The sequence below is a fragment of the Miscanthus floridulus genome, chromosome 17 (assembly GCF_019320115.1).
Source record: "Miscanthus floridulus cultivar M001 chromosome 17, ASM1932011v1, whole genome shotgun sequence".
NCBI lineage: Eukaryota > Viridiplantae > Streptophyta > Magnoliopsida > Poales > Poaceae > Miscanthus > Miscanthus floridulus.
In genome coordinates, this window is record NC_089596.1 from 863,385 (window position 1) to 888,251 (window position 24,867).

A 24,867-nucleotide genomic window follows, 5' to 3' on the forward strand; every position below is an offset into this window, starting at 1 on the left:
TCAAATTATAGATAGGTTGGGGTGAAACCATGTGAAATGAGGATCATTTTCCCAATTTGGTTCAATCTAGATCACTTTCAAAAGATATTTAACTCGGTTTGATCCAAGGACAAGCTTCTTCACACCTCCAAATAGCGGTTATTTTGTACCATGTTGAGTTAAACACTTATAGCTTATTTTCTAGATCAAACACTTGGTTTACACGCCCACAAACATGACATATGCTACCACTAGTTCATTTCAAACATACAAGCAATAGTGGTATCATACAAACATCAAATTTATTTGATTTTTATGAATGAGCCTTGGACATGATAGGAATGACTAGATGCACTAAACAAGTCCTTAGCAATAGATAGATGACATGTCAATCAACTTTACCTTACTTTGCTCGAAGGAGAGGCATGTCATATGATGGGGGGGGGGTGCATCAACACATATTGGAGAAGTCAAGTATGTTCAATTTATTCCTTAGCTTGCCAAACCTCTTCTCATCAAGTGGCTTAGTGAAAATATCAGCAAGTTGATCTTCGGTGCCCACACTCTCTATGCAAATGTCCCTTTTTTGTTGGTGATCTCTTATGAAATGATGGCGGACATCAATATGCTTTGTTCTTGAATGTTGAACCGGGTTGTTGGTGAGCTTTACGACACTTTCATTGTCATATAGCAATGGCACTTGCTTGAATTTGATTCCAAAATCACTCAAAGTAGCCTTCATCCAAAGTAATTGAGCACAACAACTTCCGGCCAAAATGTACTCTGCTTTGGCGATTGAAAGTGCTACACTATTTTGCTTCTTTGATGACCAAGACACAAGTGATCTTCCTAATAGTTGACATGTGCTCGATGTACTCTTTCTCTCAACTTTGCATCCCGCATAATCGGAGTCCGAATATCCAATTAACTCAAATCTTGCTCCTTTGGGATACCACAATCTAACATTTTGTGTATGCTTCAAGTACCTCAATATTCTCTTTATTGCCTTCAAATGACTTTCTCTTGGTGAGGCTTGAAATCTAGCACACATACATATACTAAACATCACATCCGGTCTTGATGCGGTCACATAGAGTAGGCTTCCAATCATAGACCAATACATCTTTTGATCCACTATGTTGCCACTAGCATCACTATCCAAGCTTCCACTTGTTCCCATTGGTGTACTAATAGCTTTAGCATCATCCATTCCGAACTTCTTGATCATGTCATTGATATACTTGCCTTGACTCACAAATGTTCCATTCTTCATTTGCTTGATTTGAAGACCAAGGAAGTAACTAAGCTCTTCAATCATGGACATCTCAAATTCACTTGCCATCATCTTGCCAAACTCTTCACAAAAATCTTGATTTGTTGACCCAAATATGATATCATCAACATAGATTTGCATTACAAACAAGTCATTTCCAAGCATCTTGGTGAAGTGAGTGGTGTCAACCTTTCCTTAGAGAGTAGGAAATCCCTCAATCTTTCATACCATGCTCTAGGTGCTTCTTTCAATCCATACAAAGCCTTTCTCAACTTGTAAACATGGTTGGATTTCTTTTTATCTTCAAAACCGGGAGGTTGCTCAACATACATAAGCTCATTGATGTACCCATTGAGAAATACACTCTTCACATCCATTTGATATAACTTGATGTTGTGGGCACAAGCATAATCTAACAAGATCCCAATTGCTTCTAATCTTACAACTGGGGCATATGTTTCTCCAAAGTTAAGACCTTAAACTTGAGTGTAACCTTGGGCCACTAATCTTGCTTTGTTCCTTATTACTATCCCATCTTGATCTTACTTGTTTCGAAAGACCCACTTGGTTCCAATCACATTATGATCTTTAGGTCTCTCAACTAACTCCCATACTTGGTTTCTTGTGAAGTTGTTTAGCTCTTCATGCATAGCATTCACCCAATCAACATCCTTCAAAGCTTCATCTATCTTCTTAGGTTCAATGGATGACACAAATGAGAAATGCTCACAAAATGAAGCCAATCTTGATCTAGTTTGCACACCTCTTGAAATATCATCAATAATAGTATCCAATGGATGATCTCTTGCAACATTGGTTGGTTGAAGCACTTGCACTTGATTGCTTGCATTTGATTGATCACTTGGTTGAGATGATGAACTAGCCACTTGTTGTTGATCTTGCACTTTGTCATGACTAGTACTTGCTTGAACCTGATCATGAGAACCACTAGCTTGCACATTTGAGTTAGAGAGCACTTGATTCTTGTCATCTTCAACATCAATCACCTCTCTAGGTCTTATATCACCAATGCCCATGTTCTTCATTGCATTGACCAATTGAGTGCCTCTTACATCATCTAGATTCTCATCTTCCTCTTGGGAACCATTTGTTTCATCAAATTTCACATCATGAACCTCCTCAAGAGTACCACTAGCCAAATTCCAAACTCTATATGCCTTGCTAGTAGTGGAGTAACCAAGCAAGAAGCCTTCATCACATTTCTTTTTAAACTTGCTCAATCTAGCGCCTTTCTTCAAAATGTAGCATTTACAACCAAAAACCCAAAAGTATGTTATGTTGGGCTTTCTTCCTTTCAATAGCTCATCAGGTGTCTTCTCCATCATGGGGCGACAATAGAGTCGGTTGCTATAATAGCAAGCCATATTGATTGCTTTGGCCCAAAATGAATGACTCACATTGTACTCACTCAACATTGATCTTGCCATATCAATCAAAGTTCTATTCTTTCTTTTAACTAGGCCATTGATTGTGGAGTGTACTTGACCAAGAATTGATGTCTAATTCCAAATTCATCACACAACTCATCAATTCTAGTGTTCTTGAATTCACTACCATTGTCACTTCTAACTTTCTTGATAGTTGTTTCAAACTCATTGTGAATTCCCTTGACAAATGATTTGAATGTTGCAAACACATCACTCTTGTCAACAAGAAAGAACACCCATGTGTATCTAGAGAAATCATCCACAATCACAAATCCATATTTATTTCCACCAATGCTAATGTATGTGTTTGGTCCAAACAAGTCCATGCGCATCAACTCAAATGCCTTAGATGTGCTCATCATGCTCTTCTTACAATGTGTGTTACCAACTTGCTTTCCGGCTTGACATGCACTACATAGATTATCCTTTTCAAATGTGACATCTTTCAAGCCTCTAACTAAGTCATGCTTGATCAACTTGTTCAATTGTTTCATTCCAACATGACCAAGCCTTCTATGCCATAACCAACCCATGCTAGACTTAGTGATCAAACATGTTGACAATTGAGCTTCTCTAGCATTGAAATCAACCAAGTATAGATTTTCATATCTAAATCCTTTGAATATCAAGTTAGAGCCATCTACACTTATGATCTCTACATCATCCACATCAAATATGCACTTAAAACCAAGATCACACAATTGAGCTACCGATAATAGGTTGAAGTTCAAGCTTTCTACTAGTAGCACATTGGAAATGCTCAAGTCATTGGATATTGCAATCTTACCAAGACCTTTGACCATGCCTTTCCCATTGTCACCAAATGTGATACTATAAATCCCATTGCTCTTATTTTTATTGATTGAATTGAACATCCTTGGATCACTGGTTATGTGTTGTGTGAACCCACTATCAAGCACCCAATGCCTTCCTCCTGCCTTATAATTTACCTACAAAAGAACATCAATTCTTTTTAGGTACTCAAACTTGCTTGGGTCCTTGAAGGTTAGTTACCAAGGTCTTTGGTACCCAAATGGCCTTCTTCTTTAGGCCCACAATTGGTGTACCAATGAACTTAGCCTTCACACCATTGGCACCCTTAACAAGCATATAACAAGAATCAAATTTAATTAAGAATACATTAGGTAGCTTGTTCTTGTTAATCTTGGAATATTGCTCTACATGCCCAACTTGCTTGCATCTATTGCAAAACCGACCATTGCCCTTCATAAAGCTAACTTTGAGACTGACAAAGGTCGTCTTGCCTTTCTTGGGGGTATAGCCTAATCCTTCTTTGTTGAGAGAAAACCTTTGGCTACACAAGCACTTTAGCAAGTGGGCATCTCCACCATAGACATTGCCTAAGGCACGAGTGAGCTCATTCACCTCCTTCTTGAGGGTCTCATTTTCCACCATTAGTGAGGCATCACAAGTGAGACCATCACTCAGTGGTGAAGTAGAAGTAGTAGTGCTACAAGAAGTGTTAGTGGGAGCAACTACACCGGGTTTATAAAAGGATTCATCAATAATATCACATGTTAGTCCCACATCACAAGACATAATCTTGCTCCTTCTTGGCTTCCTTTATTTTGACTTGCTCGATGAGAGAGGAGTGAGCCTTTTCAAGCTTAGAGTGAGCTTTGCCAAGCTTCTCATGGGCTTCCATTAGCCTCTCACGAGTGACATTGAGCTCATCAAAGGATTGCTCAAGAAATTTGACTTTCTTGCATAATTCTTTGCACTCCTTTCTCTTCATTTCAATGCAAGTGTGCACTTGCTCACACATGTCCAATAGCTCCTCCTTGGTGTACTCCCCCTCCTCCTCCTCATCATCATCATCACTCCTACAAGCATCACTTTCACATTCATCATCATCACTCACATCATATTTTACCTTGGTAGGCTTTGCCATGAGGCATGTCGATGGAGTGTCGAAGATGGAGGGCTTGTTGTTGATGGTGATGCTTGCTAGTGCTTTCTTGATAGATTTCTGGTCATCATTACTAGAGCTATCACTATCCGAAGAGCCATCACTATCCCATGTGATCACATAGCCTCCACCTTTCTTCTTCTTTTGGAAGGTCATTCTCTTCTCCTTCTTCTCCTTTTCTTTATTGTCCTTCTTGTGCTTCTTCTTTTTATCCTCATCATTATCACTATTGTAGGGACAATTTGTTACAACATGATCAGGGCTCTTGCAATTGTAGTATCTTCTCATATATTCTTTGTTTTTGGTGTGATCTCTTCTCTTTCTTGCACCATAGCCCTTCTTCTTCATGAATTTTCCCATCTTGCGTACAAAGAGGGCCATAGCTTCATCATCAATATCACTAAGATCATCATCATTACTTGATTCTTTCTTGGACTTTCCCTTGTTCTTGGATGATGATGAGCTAGCCTTGAATGCTATACTCTTCTTCTTCTTCTTCTTGTCTTCTTCTTCCTTCTTGTCATCCTTGTCATCCCCCTCCCTTTCCACACGGTATGTCTCTTATGTCATGACATCACCTAGTACTTGGTTAGGGGTAATCTCCTTCAATCCTCCTCTTATGATAAGCAATCTCAACAACTCAAATCTTGGAGGTAGGCACATTAAGAACCGATGAGAGACATCATCATCCTTGATCTTCTCTCCCAAAGCCTTCAAGTCATTGACAATTACTTACAACCGATGGAACATCTCCGGAATGCTCTCATCATCCTTCATCTTGAAGTTTGTCAACTTATCCTTGAGGATGTACAACTTGGCACTCTTCACCGCCGGTGTGCCCTCATATGTTTCCTCCAATCTCCTCCACACCTCATTAACTCTTTCACAATCCTTGATTTGCTCAAACACCTTGGAATCAATGGTATTGTATATGATGTTGAGAGCCATTACATTGCATTGCTTGTTGATCTTGTCTTGGTTGGTAGGATTGTCAGGATCAATGATAGCATAGTCATTCTCGGTCACCTCCCATACTTGATCATTGATTGAACCAAGATGCATCCTCATCTTTCTCTTCCAACAATCATAGCATGTGCCATCAAAGAACGGTGGTTTGTCCCCCACATGTTTGAACATAACTTGAGCCATAATTTGACACTGAGGTTGTTAAGCCTTTAATCAAACGGTGACCACGGCTCTAATACCACTTGAAAGGTTCTAATATGGCTAGAGGGGGTGAATAGCCTATTTAAAAATCTACAAATCAACTAGAGCAATTTGATTAGTATAACAAATAGTGAAATGCAAACTTACTCTAGCTCTACAAGGGTTGCAAGCCACCTATCCAACAATTCTAGTGCTATAATCTCTAGGCACATAATTTGCTATGTCACTACTTACTAAGAGCTCTCACACTTGCTACACTAAAGAGCTCCACTAGATAAACTTAAAACAACAAAGCAAGCTCTCAATTCTAATTACACTAAAGAGCTTGCTACAACTAGTTTGCAAGAATATAAATAAGTGAGTAGGGTGATTATACCGCTGAGTAGAGGAGTGAACCAATCACAAGATGAATACTAAATCAATCACTAGGAGAATACCAAAGGGCAAGAGACAACCAATTTTTCTCCCGAGGTTCACGTGCTTGCCGGCACGCTAGTTCTTGTTGTGTCGACCAACACTTGGTGGTTCGGTGGTTAAGAGGTGTTGCACGAACCTCATCCACACAATTGGACATCGCAAGAACCTATCCACAAGTGTGCACATGTGTTAGCATTTTTTAAAGCATTTTACAAGGGTCAAGGTGAGCACACTAGGTTCCTAAATGCGTATGCAAGAATCATGTCACCTAGTGGCACTCGATAAACCATTTAGCCAAAGATTTCCCCTCTTTATAGTAGGACTATCAATCCTAAGTCACTCACACCCTCTATGGTGTCTTGAGTGCAAAACAAAAATGGCTCCTATCAATATACCTTTGCCTTGAGCCCATTTTTGTTTTTCTCTTGCTTCTTTTCCAAATGATGAGCACTTGATCATCTATGTCCATCATCATCTTCATGAACCATCATCTAGCTTCACCACTTGGATTGCACCAACCTAGCTCATGATAAAGGTTAGTGCTAGGTTTCATCAATTATCCAAAACCAAACTAGGGCTTTCAGCGATCAAGACACACCCTTTACCTAAGATGACATCTGGGCCGCAATCAAGGAGATGCCGAGCGACCGAGCTCCCAACCCGAATGGCTTCACTGGGGCATTCTATAAAATAGCATGGCCAATCATCCGATAGGAAGTCATGGAGGTGGTGCAGGCATTCGAGTAGGGCAACACCAGGAGCTTGGAATGCCTCAACAATGCCCTAATTGCATGCTATGAAAGAAAGTTAGTGCAAGCAGCCCGTCTGACTTTAGACTGATCACCATGATTCATAGCTTTCCAAAGCTCATCTCTAAGGTCCTCTCGATGCGACTCGCGCCACGGTTGGTTGACATGGTGAGCAGGAACCAAAATGCATTCATCAGAACTTGCTCCATACACGACAACTACAAGTATGTCTAGCGCACTGTGGTACTAATCAGGAAGAGGAAAATCCCAATGCTGCTCCTAAAGCTTGACATTTCCAAGGCATTTGACACCCTCTTCTAGCCATTTCTGATGGAGGTACTCTAGGCACACTGTTTCGGCAACAAATGGTGCACCTAGATTGAATCTTTGCTTAGCTCGGCGTCATCAAGGATACTACTAAATGGTCACTAGGGGCCATCGATCAAGCACCTGAGAGGGGTGCGGCAGGGAGATTCTTTGTCCCCCATGCTATTTATAAAAGCAATGGATGTGCTGCACCGACTCTTCCAAAAGGTAGCATAGGAGGGAGTGCTGAGAAGGATGGCGACGTCGGAGATCAAGTTTCAGTGCAGTTTGTACATCGATGATGCCATTCTTATCATTTGGCCAACAGTTCAAGAGGCCAACACAATCAAAGAAAACCTGAGCATCTTTAGGCAATCATCAGGACTACACACAAACATCGCAAAGTGCTCAATCACCGCCATCTATGGAGGCAAAGTCACCATGCCACAAATAGTATCCATCCTCGGCTGCCAGGTTTGACAATTTCTGATTAAATACCTAGGGCTACCGCTGAGCATCAGAGCAATCCCAAAAGCCCACCACCAGTCCCTAGTGGAAACGGTCGCCAGGAAACTACCTACGAGCCATGGAATGTTGTTGGCAAGAAGTGGCAGACTCATCTAGGTCAAGTCCATCCTGAGAGCAGTCCCCATCTACGCAATGAAGGCCAAAAATCTACCCCCTTGGGCCAGGAAGGAGATTGATGGTATATGCAGAAGGTTCTTCTAGGCGGGGTCTAACCAATCTATTAGAGGGAAATGCATGGTGGCCTGGCAAACCTATTGCCGACCGACACACCTAGGAGTGCTGGGGATTAGTGACTCAAAGCTCATCGAGCATGCACTACAGGCATGGTGGCTATGGCTACATAAAATGGATCAAGACCGAGCATGGACTCAGCTGCCGATCCAAACTTCCAAGGAAGTTCAAGCCTTCTTTAGGGCCTCAACCTATACACTGCTAGGCGATGGTCGTTGGGCTCTATTCTAGGATGATAGATGGATACATGGGCAGGATGTGGCCGCCATCGCTCCGTACCTACATCAGAGAATTCTGCATTGAATTCGTCGAAGGCAAACTGTCCGAGAAGGACTCCAAGATAGGGCATGGGTATGATGCATTACTAGAGGCCTCTCGGTGCTTGAGCTGACAGACTACCTTCACCTATGGGTGACAGTTGATGGCTTTCAGCTCGGCGACCAGCTAGACAGAACGGTATGGCGCTGGACCACGGACGGGACTTACACCGCTAAATTGACATACAACATGATGCATACTAGCTCCATCAAGATGAATAGGCATAGGTTAGTTAGGAAGACATGGGCACCCCTCTGCGTGAAGACTTTCCTTTGGCTCGCCTTGAAGCAAAGGCACTGGACCGGCGACAGGAGGGAAAGGCACAGCCTCGACGCCAGGGAGCTATGCTACCTCTATGACCAGGGACAGGAGATGATCGACCACATCATCACCACCTACCCATTTTCCTGAGAAGTCTATGAAAGGTCCTAACGGCTAGAGGGGGGTGAATAGCCTATTAAAAATTTCTACAACAACACTTAACAAACCTGTTAGACAATTATGAGGTGAAGCAAGTGTTGCGCTAGCCTACTAAAAATGCAAGCCACCTACCACAATTCTAGTTTCTATAGTTTCTATCCACACAATGGCTATGTCACTACACTAATTTAGTATGCTCTCAAAGACTAACTAAAGAGCCATACTAACCAAACTAACAAGCTCTCACAACTAGCTACACTAAAGAGATTGATAACTAGTTTGCGATAATGTAGAGAGAGAGAGCAAGATAGTTATACCACCGTATCGAGGAGTGAACCAATCAATCACAAGAATCAATATCAATGAAGATCACATAAGCCACGAGCAATTTACTAAAGTACCTTGGAGGTTCACTCACTTGGAGGTTCACGTTGTGGCGATTCACAAGAATCAATATCAATATCAATGTAAAGAGAGAGAGCAAGCTAGTCCTCGTTGTGGCGATTCACTCACTTGGAGGTTCATGCGCTAATTGGCATCACATGCCAAACCCTCAATAGGGTGCCGCATAACCAACACAAGATGAGGATCACATAAGCCACGAGCAATTTACTAAAGTACCTTTTGGCTCTCTGCTGGGGAAAGGTCAAGAACCCCTCACAATCACCATGATTGGAGACAGAGACAGTCACCAACCTCTGCTCGACGATCCTTGCTGCTCCAAGCTATCTAGGTGGCGGCAACCACCAAGAGTAACAAACGAATCCCACAGCGAAACACGAACATCAAGTGCCTCTAGATGCAAATATTCAAGCAATGCACTTGGATTCACTCCCAATCTCACAAAGATGATGAATCAATGATGGAGATGAGTGGGAGGGCTTTGGCTAAGCTCATGAGGTTGCTATGTCAATGTAAATGGCCAAGAGAGGGAGCTAGAGCTAGCCATGGGGCTTAAATAGAAGCCCCCATGAAATAGAGCCGTTGTACCCCTTCACTAGGCATTGCTCGAGGTGACTAGACGCTCCGGTCAGATCAACCAAACGCACCCTGCCAGCGTCCGGTCAACAGATGGTTGCCACATCATCCCTTTCTTTAAATATTGAGTGCCCGATCCCAATGGTCAAGTGATGACTGGACGCGCTGCTCGAAGTGACCGGACACACCAACACCAGCATCCTGTCGTTTTCAGTAAGGTTCCACTCATGACCGGACACGTTCGGTTATGACCGACCGGACTCACCCAGCGTCCAGTCACTCACTATCTCCTCTGTGTACTGCCATGTCAGCAGGACCAGACGCACCCCACTAGCGTTCGATCATGAAGTGACCCAGCGTCCGATCGAAGACCAACGTCAGCGTCTTCACTGCTTCCACTGCCAGACGCAATGGTCTTTTCTGTATAATGCGTTGGTGGCACTGCCGGACTGTCTGCACTCTATGGGCGGACACTCCACCAGTGAAGTTCCTTACCCTTGCTCCCAAGTGCTAAACACAATATGTATCACCTTTGTGCATGTGTGTTAGCATATTTTTCACAAACATTTTCAAGGGTGTTAGCACTCCTCTAGATCCTAAATGCATATGCAATGAGTTAGAGCATCTAGTGGCACTTTGATAACCGTATTTTGATACGAGTTTCACACCTCTTAATAGTATAGCTATCGATCCTAAATGTGATCACACTCACTAAGTGTCTTGATCATCAAAACAAAAAGCTCCTATCAAGTTTCACCTTTGCCTTGAGTTTTTTGTTTTTCTCTTTCTTCTTTTCCAAGTCCAAGCATTTGATGATCACCATGCCATCACCATCATCAAGATCTTCACCATTGCTTCATCACTTGGAGTAGTGCTACCTATCTCATAATCACTTTAATAAACTAGGTTAGCACTTAGGGTTTCATCAATTCACCAAAACCAAACTAGAGCTTTCAATCTCCCCCTTTTTAGTAATTGATGACAACCCTTATACAAAGATATGAATTGAAATTCAATTGAATCCATATTGCTTGCCCAAGCATGTTTACCTTGTGCAAAAGGATATGGACAAGTTTCATGAACCTCATATGGTAGCAATTTCTCCCTCTACATATGTGCTAAGAGTTTGGATTGTAGCTTGCACATATGCTTAGATAGGAAATATAGGAGACATTGTCTACCAAATGATGCTAAGGTATAAAAGATGGACCTTTGAAGCGTGATACCAATCAGAGTGCACCAATATACCATCCTTAACACCATGGTTAGCTCGATGCCACTTGGAAATAAAATCACTAGATAACCTATACATGCTAGTTTTTCATTTCATCATTCAAACCTACAACTAGCATACACCACACAAGCATGGATATTGAAATTTAAAACTTGTGCCGTGCAAGCAAACATATGAAATGCACATTCAAATGCACCATACAAGTTCATGAGCTTGCTCCCCCTACTTGTGTGCTCAAAATTTTAATTAATCCCCTTCCTTTGTCATATCTCTCTCCCCATGTCAAATTCTCCCCCTATCACTTATATCTTTATTGATTTCCCCCTTTGTTGTCTTTTCACTATCTTAGTACCCTAATATCTTTGTTTTTCTCCCCATGTACTAATATCACTAATATCTTTGTTTTTTCCTCCCCCTTTGGCATCAATGACCACAAAGGTTCAAAATGTAGATAGGTTGAGATTTATCAATGTCAATCAATGGGGTGAGGATCATTTTCCCAAATTTGGTCCAATCTAGATCATTTGCCAAAGATATTTAACTCGGTTTAATCCAAGGACAAGCTTCTTCACACCTCTAAATAAGGGTTATCTTATACCATGTTGAGTTAAACACTTAGAACTCATTTTCTAGATCTCACATAGAGTAGGCTTCCAATCATTGACCGATACAATTTTTGATCCACTATATTGCCATTTACATCACTATCCAAGTTGCCATTTGTTCCCATTGGTGTGCTAATAGCTTTACTATCACTCATGCCAAACTTCTTGATCATGTCCTTGATATACTTGCCTTTACTCACAAAAGTATCATTCTTCAATTGCTTGATTTGAACAACCAAGGAAGTAATTTAACTCTCCAATCATGGAAATCTCAAACTCATTAGCCATCATCTTTCCAAACTCTTCACAAAAGTCTTAATTAGTTGATCCAAATATGATGTCATCAACATAGATTTGCAACATAAATAAATCTTTTTTAATCTTCTTGATGAAAAGAGTGGTGTCAACCTTGCCCATCATGAACCCTTTAGAGAGTAGGAAGTCCCTCAATCTCTCATACCATGCTCTAAGTGCTTGCTTCAAGCCATACAATGCCTTCTTCAACTTGTACACATGGTTGGGCTTTTTGTCATCTTCAAAACCGGAAGGTTGCTCAACATATACTTCTTCATTGATGTAACCATTGAGAAATGCACTCTTAACATCCATTTGATAGAGCTTGATGTTGTGGGCACAAGCATAGGCTAGCAAGATTCTAATTGCTTCCAATCTAGCAACTGGGGCATATGTTTCTCCAAAGTCAAGACCTTCAACTTATGTATATCCTTATGCTACCAATCTTTCTTTGTTCCTTACTACTATCACATCTTGATCTTGCTTGTTTCTAAAGACCCATTTGGTTCTAATCACATTATATCCCTTTGGTCTCTCTACTAATTCTCATACTTGATTTCTTGTGAAGTTATTCAATTCTTCATGCATAGCATTACCCAATCAATATCCTTCAATACTTCATCTATCTTCTTTGGTTCAATGGATGACACAAATGAGAAATGCTCACAAAATGAAGCCAATCTTGATTTTGTTTGTACACCTCTAGAAATATCACCAATGATAGTGTCCAATGAATGATCCCTTACAATATTGGTTGGTTGGAGGATTGGAACTTGATTGCTTGCACTTGCTTGATCATTGGGTTGAGATGATGTACTAGCCACTTGATCCTGTTCATTGTCATGAGATCCACTTGTACTAGCTTGATTTGTATCATCTTGCACATTTGAGTTAGAGAGCACTTGCACTTGATCATCTTCTTCATCATTCACTTGCCTAGGCCTCAACTCACCGACATCCATGTTCTTCATGGCATTTGAAAGTTGAATGCCTCTAACATCTTCCAAGTTTTCATTCTCTTCTTATGAACCCTTGGTTTTATCAAATTCAACATCATGAACTTCCTCAAGAGTACCACTATCCAAATTCCAAACTCTATATGCCTTGCTAGTAGTTGAGTATCCAAGTAGGAATCCTTCATCACATTTCTTGATAAACTTACCCAATCTAGTGCATTTCTTCAAGATATAACATTTGCAACCAAACATCCTAAAATATGCAATGTTGGGCTTTCTACCATTTAAGAGCTCATATGGTATCTTCTCTTTCAATGGGTGACAATAGAGGTGGTTTCTACAATAGCAAACCATGTTGATAGCTTCAGCCCAAAAGGATTGACTCACATTGTACTAACTAAGCATAGACCTTGCCATATCAATGAGTGTTCTATTCTTCCTCTCAACAAGGTCATTTGATTGTGGAGTGTACTTAGCCGAGAATTGATGTCTAATTCCAAATTCATCACACAACTCATCAATTCTAGTGTTCTTGAACTCACTACTATTATCACTTCTAACCCTCTTGATGGTTGTTTCAAACTCATTGTGAATGCCCTTTACAAATGATTTGAATGTTGCAAACACATCACTTTTATCCACTAAAAAGAATACCCAAGTGTATCTAGTGTAATCATCCACTATCACAGAGCCATATTTGTTACCACCAATGCTAGTGTATTGAGTTGGTCTGAATAAATTCATATGCAATAACTCAAATGCTTTACTAGTGCTCATCATGCTTTTCTTAGGATGGGTGTTTCCAACTTGTTTGCTGGCTTGACAAGAGCTACAAAGCTTATCCTTCTCAAACACAACATCTTTCAAGCCTCTAACTAAGTCATGCTTAACCAATCTATTCAATTGTTTCATTCTAACATGACCAAGCCTTCTATGCCATAACCAACACATGCTTGACTTAGTGAACAAACATATAGATAATTTAGCTTCACTAGCATTGAAATCAACTAAGTATAGATTCTCATATCTAAAACCTTTGAAGATCAAGTTAGAGCCATCTACACTTATGATTTCTACATCATCTACCCCAAATATGCATTTGAATCCAAGATCACACAATTGAGCCATGGATAGCAAATTGAAGTTCAAGCTCTCTACTAGCAACACATTGGAAATGCTCATGTCATTGGATATTGCAATCTTACCAAGCCCTTTGACCTTGCCTTTCCTATTGTCACCAAATGTGATACTATCATAACCATTATTGACATTGGTATTGATTGAGTTGAACATTCTTGCATCACCGGTCATGTGTTGAGTGCACCCACTATCAAGAACCCAATGCCTTCCTTCGGCTTTGTAATTTACATATAAAAGAAGATCAATTCTTTTTAGGTACCCAAACTTGCTTGGGTCCTCGAAGGTTGTTTACACCAGAATTTGGAAGAGGGATTTTAGAGACTCGAAAGCTCCCAAAACCATGTCAGCAAGGAATCAATTGCGTGTAGATCGAAAAAGCTGATTCTGATATAGCACTAGAATCGGCTTTCTTCAGATAGCTCTAGCGGATAACGACAGAAGCTATGATCGGTGCTGGGACGAGGCATGCTTGACTATACAAAAAGGGAAAGATTAGAGTCCAAGTTATCTTAAATTAGGAATGTTTTCATTTTTATGCCAAAGATTGTAACAAATCGTGCTCGAGCAGGATTCATGTCTAGACTCCGGGTATAAATATCAAACCCTGGCTATTGTAAGAGGACAATCAATCAATCAAATACAAGTCAATTTACTTTTTTTGGCTCCGGCCACCCCTTAGGAGTATGAGTAGAGTAGATCTCGGTGAGTTTTTCAACGAGTACGGCTGCATCGATCCGGTTGACCTCCACTGCTTGTCTATAAGTACTATCATGGTTTATACCTTTGTTCGTATGGCTGCATCGATCCGGTCGACCCCCACTACGACTCTGGTATAGGCTAGTTATCGACTCTTGTCTAGTTCAAGTATGGCCTGTGTGATTCTGCCTCACACCCCACTGCTTGAACTAGATCGAGGTTAAGTTATCGGCTCTACCTTTGAATGGCAGTCTTTGGTAGATTCATTAAGTTACCGATATTGCTTATTGCTTTCATTGTTTATCTAATTACAGCAATATCACTTTGTCCGATTGAGATTGATCTGGATCGGCCTTATATCTTATTTAACCCATCATTTGCTAATCTAAAACTGATCTAATCTATGTCTTAAACGATGAGTTATGTTTTTATCGGCTATTTTATATCAATCTTAATTGTGCATAGTGTGCGGTTAAGGCATGTTTGATCTTGAGTAGATCTATTGGTTAGCGAGAACCGTTCCATGGCTCATTATCATGACCTGTGGGATTCTGCCTCTCACCCCACTGTTAGCACCATGGAGTGGGGATTGTTAGTTGATAGATCCGTTCCTAAGAAGGCATGACCTTAATTGTGCGCTATGCCTAAATCGACTGTTTAGCCGATATCGAGCGCTCTCACGAACAGATCACATTACGAGACCATTGAAGTAGAGATAAGTTGAAAGATATGTTAGCCCCATGATCTTATTATTGCATTACGGCCTGCATGATTATGCCTCATGCCCCACTGATATTAGTAATGAGTTAGGGTCGTTGAGTCAATTGTTGTTTCTATGGCCTGCATGATTCTGCCTCGTGCCCCACTGGTCATAGCGATAGATGAGATCTAACATGTTCATTAGATTTATCTTTATTAGATATTTGAGTGGTGTTGAATTGTTTCTTTATATAAATAGGAGTTCGGTTACTTGTAATCATTGGCTCAGTATAAACCGACCATCATCGATATCTTATTGCCATTGATTAATGTTTGCTTAAATGATATTTATTCTAAATGATAACCGGTTCTTTTTACACAACCCCATAAGCTCTAACTGACTTATTCTCATGAATATGCTGGGATCGGCTATTTAGCTGATTTCCTTCTATATCGGCTCTCATAGCCGTACTTTCGAAACTGTCTAGCAACACCGGCAAGTTTCGCCCTTAATTACTAATAAACTTTCTCTCCTTGTCAATTGCAGGGTCAAATTGACTGGCATGCCTTGGGAGGATTACGCAAGATCGACCACCCCTGCGCTGAAGCTAGGTGGATCTGCTCCATCGAGTGGACCCTTCCGGCTTGCTGCGTGTGTCCTCAGCACGGGATGAAATTCTATATCGACACACGTTTCTGGCACGCCCAGCGGGACACCACAATCATCATGGCGGTTCACAACAACGACAACATCCTTATGGTACAATATGAAGACCTACCTGATGAAGATAGGGATACCATCAACAAAGCTATGGAAGAATTTCAGAAGAAGTGTTTGTTGTCCTACACCAAAACACGTGACAGCACAGTTATTCGGAAATTTCCACTACCAAGAGTTCTACTACATGGACAGACAGATATAGTTGAAGCTGAAGACAGGCATTTCTTTGCAGAAGCCATAGACAAATCTGTTTGTGATGCCCTATCAAGCCGCAATGAAGCTTTCGTTGACGCATTTCACAAAGCCATGAAAGAGGCGATTCATGGAATTCCAGTTAGTCAGGTTGGATCGACTTGTTACAACATTCCAGATCCATTGACCCAAGGGACTAATCAAGTTGGCACCAGCCCTCAAGAAGCAGCACCAGCTGGTAATGGTGAAGTCCAGGCACTTCAAGGTTCATCTGAACAAACTCCAGGTACTACTACGAATCAGATACAGTACAATCCTAGACCGTCAATACAGCATGTGCAATAGCCGACGGGGAAAAGTTAGAACCAGATGATCAATTTTGGCACATCAGGCCACATACCGTCATCGGCTAAAAAAATAGCACCATCGATTCAAAGGATCCGTAGAGATATAGATCCTTATGTCTATAATCAGAGACTTCAAGTAGCAAGCCAGCAGAAGACCCAGCGGATTGAGATTCCACAAGGATATCACTATGGCACAAATTATAACACTTTCCACATGATGCCAAATCCAGGATATCAGGGCACATGGGATTTCAATCCACAGATAGGTCAGCAAGTACCGAGGAATTCAAATCCGCAAGCTGATGAGTTGTTGCTGAAGGTGACCGAGATGATGAAAAATCAGTTCGGTCTGAAGCCAAAAGGGCTGACCTTTTTGTACAAACGACCATATCCAGAGTGGTATGATTTGTTCACTCTTCCTACAAATTACAGGCTCCCAGAGTTTGCCTAGTTCACTGGTCAAGACAGTACAAGCACAATAGAACATATCAGTTGGTATCTTACACAATTGGGTGAAGCATTGGTTGAGGATGCTCATCGAGTTTGTTTCTTCTCCTTATCCCTGTCAGGGCCAGCCTTTACTTGGTTCTTGTTACTACCAGTCAACTCCATTACCAATTAGGCTGACCTAGAGAAGAAGTTTCATACATATTTTTACACTAGGACTGGAGAAAAGAAGATAACCGATTTGACAACCATGAGACAGAGGACTAACGAATCGGACACTATGTTTCTTCAGAGATTCTGGGAGACTAGGAACTTGTGCTTCTCATTGAGCTTGGCAGATGATCAATTAGCTGCTCTAGCCATACAGGGAATGCTGCCAATGTGAAAAGAAAAGTTACTAGGGCAAGAGTTTGACAACTTGGGTCAGTTGTCTCAACGAGTGACAATGCTCAATAGTTAATTCTAGAGTATGCGCAGGGATACCCGATTCCAGAAGAGTACCACAGTAGCCAAAGCTTATAATCCATATTCGGTTGACGACGGCTATGAAGATGAAGAGGAAGAGGTTGCTGTAGCTAAATGGAATTGGGGCAAGAAGACAGTGATGGTGCCAAATCCTTGGGGAAGAGGAGTTGAGGAGAGTTATGACTTTGATGTTACCAAATCGGACAAGCTCTTTGATTTCTTGCTTGAGAAGGGGCAGATCAAGTTGCCCGATGGTCATGTCATGTTGCCCCCTGATCAGTTGAAGAACAAGAAGTTCTGCAAATTCCATAATGCTACTTCTTATTCCACTAATGAATGCAGAATCTTCAGGCAGCATATACAGAGAGCTATTCAGCAAGGGAGGCTCAAGTTTGATACGCCTCGGAAGATGAAAGTTGATTATAATTCTTTCCTAGGGGATCAAAATATGGTTGATGTTGGGCTATTCAGAGGAAAAACTAAGGTTCTAACATCGACCAAATCAAGAGAAGCTAGAACAGTTGATCCCAAGATTCAAATATCGGCCGATGAATACAGAGAGATTAGAAAACGTCATGCCGAACAAAAGAGCCGATACGAGCAGGGGAAGACGTCAAAAGTAGAGACATCAAAGCCATGGGTCACATCTCGAATCTTGTTGAATAAGTGGCAGCGGCAGAAAGAAAAGGATTATCAACAATGGTTAAAGGATCAAGAATACCAGCGTCAACTAGAAGGAGAGAGGTATGAAAGGAGGCAAGCCGAATTGCACTGGAATTGTCCCTTCTTCAGATACTGCTGGAATGAAGGTTTGAAGTTGCCTACTAGACATGACTGTCAAGAATGCAACAATCAATATTGGGAGTTTAGGCAATCTCAAATCAACCGCCGGTCTATCCATGCCCAGGATGCATATCATCATAATAACATGGATCGGCGCTTAAAAAATAAAAATATTCATGATCGGCTGGGAAAAAGAATTATTGACCAAGACTGGGCTGATCATGAAGAAGGAAACAACCAAAGGGAGCATGTCTGGCAGGAAGGCCAATGGTGCCCCGAAGGATTGACAAGAAGCCAGAAGAGAAGGGTGCAATGCCTAAGGAATAAAGAGATGGAACAGGTTCAGGCACCTGGTAAAACTCAAATATGGCGTACCAAGCAGATAGCTGATAAGAGGCAACCATCGGCTAACATCCAAATGCCTTTTCTGTTACCATCAGAATTCAGAGCTCCAGCAGATCAGGAAGTTTATTCAGACTTCGATGAGTCAGAGTATGAAGAGATGGTTGCCAAGTTAACAGTTGTGCAGCAAGCAATATTTGATAAGTCAGTCAAGCATCGGCACTTAAAGGCTTTATACATGAAAGGTTTTGTTGATGGGAAGCCGATGAACAAGATGTTGGTGGACGGAGGTGCTTCTGTCAATCTTATGCCACACACCACTTTCCATAAGCTTGGCAAGGGACCAGGAGATTTACTTGAGACCGACATGATGCTTAGAGACTTTGGAGGAAATACATCCAAGACTCGGGGGGCAATAAACGTCGAACTGACAATCAGGAGTAAAACTCTGCTTACCATGTTCTTTGTTATTGATGGGAAAGGATCATATAATTTACTCCTCGGTCGTGATTGGATTCATGCGAATTGCTGCATACCATCAACCATGCATCAGTGTTTGATTCAATGACATGGAGATGATGTCGAACTAGTTCATGCTGATGAATCTGTAAGCATCACGACAGCCGATCCAGTCTTTTGGGAACTAGGAGATTTCGAGTGTTTTTCTGGCAAGTCATGGGAAGGAGGCTTCATTAAAATCAGCAATGAAAGCCAACAGCCAATGCAAGCGATCGGCTCTAAGAGTTTGTTTTAGTAGAAAAGTCACAGCTTCACGTCGGCCGTTGGATCAAAGGAAAAATGAGCATTAACTCTTGGAGATGGGTTTAGGCCGACGTATGTGAAGGCTGAGTTAAAGTGTAAGTGCGATTCAGAGTTAATGGATTTTTAAGAGAAGTTCTGTTTCGCTTAATAGGATGCTTGACCTGGGTTGATTACTCATCTGACCTTTTATATTGAAAGTTCTGTGGGACGTTATCCTAGCGTCTGATCAACACTTGGTAGCCGATTCATTCTCGGCTCTAATATCCGGTACCAGGAGGGTATCGCCTCTAGTTGAAAAAGTAAACATCTTCAAAGATGGTAATAGCTGATCCGGTATGTATCGCCTACAGAGCGAAAGACAAAAGAACAAGAAACATTCACAGTCATACACAAGAGCATTGCACTAAGGCATATTCATGAAAGATCAGGAGTCTTTGTTTATTAGATTGCCCTAAGTATAGACTAATCAAAGATCTTGTTCACCACATCCTGAGCAGATGTGATGTCTACTACGGCCTCCGCTGCAATAGTGAATTCTTCAAGTAGGTCCTCGTGCTCCTCAGGGCCGTCACACATTGGGGAACCTGTTTCCATGGCGTGAAGCTCGTACCCCATTTGGACTTGTGCCGCGGTTAGTGCCACCGCCGCACCATGACGAACGCCATGGAGGGCGATCTCCCGAACACGGACCGGGACGTTCTGGAGACGAGCATCGATGGAGGAACCCCGGGCATTGACGGCATCTATGACCACATTTGCTGCCAATTGGAAAGATTCCAACTGCGCTGTCAAGGCTGACAATCACAAGAACAAGAAGATGGTCAAGATGAAGATAATGGAAGTTAGAACAAAAGCCTTCATGGGATTCATCTTACCCACCACCATGGCGTCGGATTTGGCCAGCCGTGCTTGGACGGTGCTGGCCTCCTCAACTGTGTGAAGGGCGGCCTAGGAAACCCCGAGGCGAATCTCTAGTTGGTCGTTCTCCCAAGTTGCCTCGGAGTAACGGTTTTGAGCCATCCTCCACTCATGAAGATAGCGTCGGGTGTCGTCGCCGTTGTAGGAATCAAAAGAATCTGACAACGAGGCCGGCACAGAAGATGCAGCGTCAGAAGGCCCACCGGCCCTAGGAAGGGGACGGAGACTGTCATTCACAACAAACCTGTATGCGAATCAGAACTGTTCATCATCATAAATAAGAAATGTCGATCTCACCTCATGCGTCGGAGACGCTGATTCATCAGCATATTCTCTTCTGGGATTTCCTCCGCCGCGCGCTTGCCTCGGTTATCTTTGCCGGCCATGAAGAATGATTGGATCTACGAAAGGGAGAAAGAGAACCGCTACAGGGTTTCAACAGGTGGAGAAGAACGGAGAAACAGTTGTGAGTAGGGGTGTATTCGAGGCCGAAACCACCAGCTGGTATTTGAAGACCTGAAGCGAAGGAACGGACGTCTCGGGGCGTGTAAAAGGCAACAACAATTAATGGAAGGCGAAGCGCCGCTTCACTAATGCCGATGGGAATACAACGCTGAGCAACTAAAAGGCTAGAAATCGAAGGGTTCTCTTAATAAAAGCCTTGTTTTCAGACTTGATTAAACTAAAGACCTGGATCGGCCGTATCAAATCGGCTCTTTAGCCGAAGAAGGAAGCATGAGTAAACAATAGAGAATATGATCGGTTCTACACAAGATCTGTGATGACATGCAAATTTCAAGTTTGGGACACCATGGGTCGCTCTCGGTATTTCTAGTCAAATAGCATCAACTCCCATAGGCTGTTGACTTCTCCAGCTGATCTAGAAATGCTCTCGAAGACACACTTATGATGACCAAAAGGTGAGACGGCCAGTATGGTCGCCTAATCAGGGGAAAACTTATTGGCTCAGACATTGCGTGCTTGGTACATTTTGGAGACGTTGGGAGGAGAAGAAAGATTCAACAGATCAATGGGAAATATTTGAAGGAATATTACCCTAACATTTGGATTGATACTCAATGACGAATTCGCTCGACTGACAGCTCTAATAGCCGATACCAGAAAGGTATCGCTGCTGGTGCAAAAATAGACCCAGAAGGGTAAAAGCCGGTACAATGCATACCATCCATGGAGGCAAAGCAAGCATAAACAAAGTAATACGCATAGTGCCAAGCTAGGAAAAATATCTGCTAAATGTCGCCTATTACAAACAACGGGCCGAGGAAAACCTTGCCTACTATATCATTGGCCAAGGTATTAAAAGCTACAGAATTGGCAACACTCATGAAATCCTCAACCAAGCGTTCCTGCTCCCTAGGGTATGCTGCATCTAGAAAACCATGAGGAAGAAGCTGAAGGTTTTGGCCTGAATGGGCTTGGGCGGCAGCCAACGCCATGGCAGCGCCATGACGAATGCCATGGAGGGCAACCTCCCTGACACGATTCGGGATGTCATGCAAACGAACTACACCCCTAGCATTGACAAATCCTGCCACATGGTCTGCAGCTGATCGAAGGCTCTCTAGTTAGGCAGATAGATCTAAAAGGTTCAAAGGGGAGGTGATCAGAGTCTTGGAGACAAAATTGAAAAGAAGTAGAGGTTACGATAGGTATCTCACCCACAATTCTAGCCTCGGCCTTGGCCAACCTATCCTCCACCAAATTGACTGCAGGAGGTGACCGGCATCGAACCATGGCCAGGGCCGATTCTCCGAGGGATAGACACTCAGCGAGACTCTGGCCATGTCAATCAATGGAGGCAAGTAGATCATCATTATCAATCCGCCTCATCTGATGGCAAGAGGGCTAGTGGCAAGCCATCGATGAGGAAGGCCCTAAAGGCCAAACAGAGTTGGCCCTATTCCCCAAGGCAGCGGAGGCATCATGGGATACACCTTCTTGACGACGAAGGCACTGACGCGATGATTCAGATCCGATGAAGACCTTCTCAGGGGACCTCTTGCTGTTCTCCATGATCTCTAACCTACGGAAAAGTAGGAACTATGCTAAGGGTGCAGAGGGTTTGAGGCAAAGTGAGTTATACTTGGATCCACTGCCAAGGCCCGTTTATATAGCCCAGGAAGGCGAGAAGATAGATTTCGCCAGGAGATATGAAATTAAAATTAGAAACGGAAGCGGATCGGCACTCCAGGAATTCAGGGGATGGATAACGGAAGGATAACAAATTCGAACTTATCGTTTCCCAAAATTACGAAGCATCATGAGACGGATACAAAGAATCTACATTGACTAGAGATCTACCCACCAAGGCTTCTTTGGATTGAAGGGAGTCCGGATCCCCATAAGGCCGAGGGTCATCGTAAACCAAGTCATATCGGCCCATTGATAAGATTGTGTAAGAGAAAGGGAAGAGCCACCTGCCTAACAGGTACCCAGCTAATTCCTTGGTAACTGGGAGACCACTGGAAAGAAGCTTGTGGCTTTCTCGATAGGCATTTGATGGAACAAACAAGGGAAAGGTGTCCACATATTCTAGCCTTCACAGAACACTAAAACAGCTTTGTGAGCATGGAGAGAAGACTCAGGTAATATCATAAGAATTCTTCTAACCGTGATGGCTGGTCTTCTTGCTCAACAAAGCGCTAGAATAAGTGACACAATCACCCTATACATAAGAATTCTTCTAACCGCTCGAGATCATCATAACAAAAGGATAGACCATGGAGGGTCCAGCGGAGTTGGGAGCACTCGGAAAGATGGATGGAAGAGAAACATGGCTGAAGTAGTGAGTTGCTCTTGCCAGGGTCGGATAAGCGTTTTATAGCCGGCCTGGGAAGATGAATCCAAATGCCCATGAAACAGTGGTGCTCTTGCAAAAGTTTTGGGGTATAGGCTCGTGAATGAACACAAGCGATGATGAACGGTGGACCCCAGATCAAGGTTCTCTACCCGTGACTGTGGACCAATCAGGGATGCAGACAGGATAATTTTGGAATAAAATTACTTTTATCTCAAAATTGAGGGGCATGTGTTTACACCAGAATTTGGAAGAGGGATTTCAGAGGCTCGAAAGCTCCCAAAACCATGTCAGCAAGGAATCAATTGCGTGTAGATCGAAAATAGCTGATTCTGATACACCACTAGAATCGGCTTTCTTCAGATAGCGCCAGCGGATAACGACAGAAGCTATGATCGGCGCTGGGACGAGGCATGCTGGACTATACAAAAAGGGAAAGATTAGAGTCCAAGTTATCTTAAATTAGGAATGTTTTCATTTTTATGCCAAAGATTGTAACAAATCGTGCTCGAGCAGGATTCATGTCTAGACTCTGGGTATAAATATCAAACCCCGGCTATTGTAAGAGGACAATCAATCAATCAAATACAAGTCAATTTACTTTTTTTGGCTCCGGCCACGCCTTAGAAGTAGGAGTAGAGTAGATCTTGGTGAGTTCTTCAGTGAGTATGGCTGCATCGATTTGGTCGACCTCCACTGCTTGTCTGTAAGTATCATCATGGTTTATACCTCTGTTCGTATGGCTGCATCGATCCGGTCGACCCCCACTGCGACTCTGGTATAGGCTAGTTATCGACTCTTGCCTAGTTCAAGTATGGCCTGTGTGATTCTGCCTTACACCCCACTGCTTGAACTAGATCGAGGTCAAGTTATCGGCTCTACCTTTGAATGACAGTCTTTGGTAGATTCATTAAGTTACCGATATTGCTTATTGCTTTCATTATTTATCTAATTACAGCAATATCACTCTGTCTGATTGAGATTGATCTGGATCAGCCTTATATCTTATTTAACCCATCATTTGCTAATCTAAAACTAATCTAATCTATGTCTTAAATAATGAGTTATATTTTTATTGGCTGTTTTATATCAATCTTATTCGTGCATAGTGTGTGGTTAAGACATGTTCGATCTTGAGTAGATCTATTGGTTAGCGAGAACCGTTCCATGGCTCGTTATCACGGCCTGTGGGATTCTGCCTCTCACCCCACTATTAGCACCATGGAGTGGAGATCGTTAGTTGATAGATCCGTTCCTGAGAAGGCATGACCTTAACTGTGCGCTATGCCTGAATCGGTTGTTTAGCCGATATTGAGCGCTCTCACGAACAGATCACATTACGAGACCATTGAAGTAGAAATAAGTTGAAAGATATGTTAGCCCCATGATCTTGTTATTGTATTATGGCCTGCATGATTCTGCCTCATGTCCCACTGATATTAGTAATGAGTTAGGGTCGTCGAGTCTATTGTTGTTTCTACGGCCTACATGATTCTGCCTCTTACCCCACTAGTCATAGCGATAGATGAGATCTAACATGTTTATTAGATTTATCTTTATTAGATGTTTGAGTGGTGTTGAATTGTTTCTTTACATAAACAGGAGTTTGGTTACTTGTAATCATTGGCTCAGTATAAACCGACCATCATCGATATCTTATTGCCATTGATTAATGTTTGCTTAAATGATATTTATTCTGAATGA